Source organism: Atta cephalotes (genome assembly GCF_000143395.1).
Source record: "Atta cephalotes unplaced genomic scaffold scaffold00095, whole genome shotgun sequence".
NCBI classification, from domain to species: domain Eukaryota; kingdom Metazoa; phylum Arthropoda; class Insecta; order Hymenoptera; family Formicidae; genus Atta; species Atta cephalotes.
In genome coordinates, this window is record NW_012130159.1 from 342,837 (window position 1) to 345,918 (window position 3,082).

Genomic DNA, 3,082 nt, shown 5'->3' on the forward strand with positions numbered 1-3,082 from the left:
TATTATNTAACACCNCACNCTGCCGCGTCTGGCTCGCAGGCGTGAGGTCGAATACCTTTCCGTCCCACTCCCTACGCGCTCTCTCTCTCTCTCTCTCTCTCTCTCTCTCTCTCTCTTCCTCTTCGCTTTTCGAGAGAGTGCCAGATTGGTCCCGGAGCTTTCGGTTCCCTTCCGATTTCTCCATTCGATATTCGTCCTCCGTTCGTCAAAACGCGAATTGAATCTAACCGATCAGGCATGATTGACCTTCGATTTTCTGTACCGATATTATACTCGTTACGAATAGAATGACAGAAAAATTCAGTCAAAGTTTAGTGTTTATCAAATTGTTGATAATGTTTATTTACCTATATAAAAAACAAATTTTCGAGTATTAATTAAATAATGAATCTTATTAAAATCAAAGTAATAATTAACATTCATAATAGTCATCTTTAACTATAATACAAGTTTTAATGCGCTCCGAATACGTCAACGATGACCGCGTATTTTTTAATGGATAAATTCTCCCAGGGTAGACAATGGAAGGGTCTTTAGTTTACCATATAATAAAAATCTTTTAGCAGTGTCTTTTCTCACATAACATATTTTATTCAAGAGATATTCTAGAAATTCCTTAGGGACATCGTCTGAACTGTAAAATGTTCCTTGGAGGTCTGTGTTATGGCTTCAGTATTTAATAAAATCCAATTAATATTTCAGAATTCATTTTTTTTCTAATATACGTTACTGTGACCCAGATGGCAAGTTGACGTTATCTGATACTATTTGTTACTAATGTCAAAATGTTGTTTTTAGTATCATTTTCTCAAAATTACGACAAATAACGTTATCCAATCCAAGGAAATATATTGAGATCAACAAAAAGTCAAAATGATCAGGTATTTTTGTATAAAAATTGATCGCCGACATAATCATTTTTTACTTATTGTTAATCGAAAAGATGACTTTGTTGTCTCACAAAGTTAATGTGCGGGAACATTTTCTGAAGATGTGCAATGATATTATACTTCCCGCCATCCAAGATGCGTCTAATTGGGTTAGATATCGCAAAATTTATCACGATATCCATCTCGAGAAGCGCGTTGGATATCAAGAAATGAAATAGTTTGCTACCTAAGTAATAATTTGATAAACGTACAAAATTGTGCTGCTAAATTTTTTTGTCACCCTGAACAAGTTTAAACTTGCGGAAATTTATTAATAAAGATGAAGAAAAAAGTGGATGATCCAGATATACGTGTTCTTTACATTAATTCATGATAATTTTTTGAATCTTGATATCACGATAACAAACTTAGCAATCATTGAATACATGTTCATAGAATATTCCTCTTTCCATAACAGCACTTAAGCACGAAGATGATCGTATATCTTAGGGTAGATCTACAACCTTGCTTTAAAAGGCCTTAAGTCATAAGTCGAAAGAGACAATAATTTCTGTCTTTAAACTGTTTTTGCGCAGTCTTTGGACTTTAACCGTTAGACTTAAGCGAATTGAGCAAAACCCAATTCTTACTAAAAGCATAAGTTCTGTGGCCGATATATCGTCACTTACAACTTACAACTTACAACTTACGACCCCTTAAAGCAAGATTGTGAACTTAGGGAAACGGCACACAAAAAACTTAAAGTAGTAAGATGTAAGCAGTAAGGAAATCAATTATAATCAATACACAATGTTTTGGTCAATTTGTAACTACAACTTACGTTCCACGACTAAGGGCCATGGCACACGAAAAATTTAAGACGACAAAATGTAAGCAGTAAGGAAATCCACATGTTGGATTGGTTACCATTTATGTTATGACTTTACGAACTCTGCTGTCATTTCGCTTATTTTTTGCCTTAAGCGAATTGATCAATTACAGTAGAGTTCATGAGGTCATAACATAAGCAGTCAATCTAATATGTTGATTTCCTTATTGCGTTTTTGTCGCCTTAAATTTTTCTTAGTAATGGAACATAAATCGTAGTTACAAGTTGACCAAAAAACGTTGTGCATTGACCTATAATTACGGCATATTTCATTCACATCAGTTACGATCATCTTTGTACTGAGGCCTTAAACGATTTGAATTAAACTGAATTAAATTTACGCGACTTATTTTTATCTATGCGGGGATAGAAGATTCGAAAAATATTTTACCGATCATCCGGCGGAAAAGGTCACATCGCTTCCTCATATTTTCGGCGTCGCTTCCGAGTTCCGATAGCCTTCGCTCTCGCCGTCGGATGCATTGTGACGTCGCTGCAGCAACGTTTATCGGCGCTCTTCTCGCGCGGCTTCTCAATTTTTCAATATTCCCTGTGCGCGACTTGGAACGTAACCGGATTACGGCTCGAGAATGGCTCTTTCGGTACTGCGACGTCGACGGGGGTTGGCAGCAGCAGCCCCCGAGAGTAAGAGAGGGAAAGAGAGGAGCGCGGCCCGATTAATATACATATCGCGCGAGCTCTCGGCTTTCGATATTTCAGAGGGCACCATTGCGCGCGGGTTCCAGCCCCCGGTGGGCTTTGAATATCCACCAATTTCCTGCCGATATTTGTGTGACGAGAGCGTTTCAACCGGCCCGGTGCGTGAGTGCAATCGGTAATACGGAACGCGCTTTATGTCCTCTCGAGAATTTCTTCCTCGACTCTTTCCTCTTGTCCGCCCTCTCTATCTCTCCCACCCTCTCACGGAAAAAAACACCCGCGGATAATCCGATGCTTTTCCCGCGTCTTCTTATATCGTGACGCCTTCATCTTACGAACGCGATTACAGAGGTGCTGGGACTCGAAATATTTTTGTACACGCTGAAGTATAAATTCACCCTTCGTAGACTTAATTAACGTATATCGATTATATTATGTTTAGATTGTATTTATTATTGTACTGTACATGATTGGAAAATTTATGTTTTTAATACATTTCACGTATCTCAAATGGTCTACTCAAATTTTTGTGTTAATTTTACATAAGGTAAATATGTTAGAAAATAACACAAATATTAAAGTAAAAAATTAACAAAAAAAATATAATACTGACATTGCAAGCAAACTGTGAAACATATTTATTAAAATTAACATTTATATTGCA

General features: G+C 37.1%; 1 protein-coding gene across 1 annotated transcript in view; it reads left to right on the forward strand.

The window, feature by feature from the left end:
* The window catches only part of LOC105624925 (ETS translocation variant 1), a 29,360-nt gene that overhangs the window by 23,081 nt on the left and 3,197 nt on the right, over positions 1-3,082 (forward strand). The gene's annotated exons all lie outside the window — the stretch shown is intronic.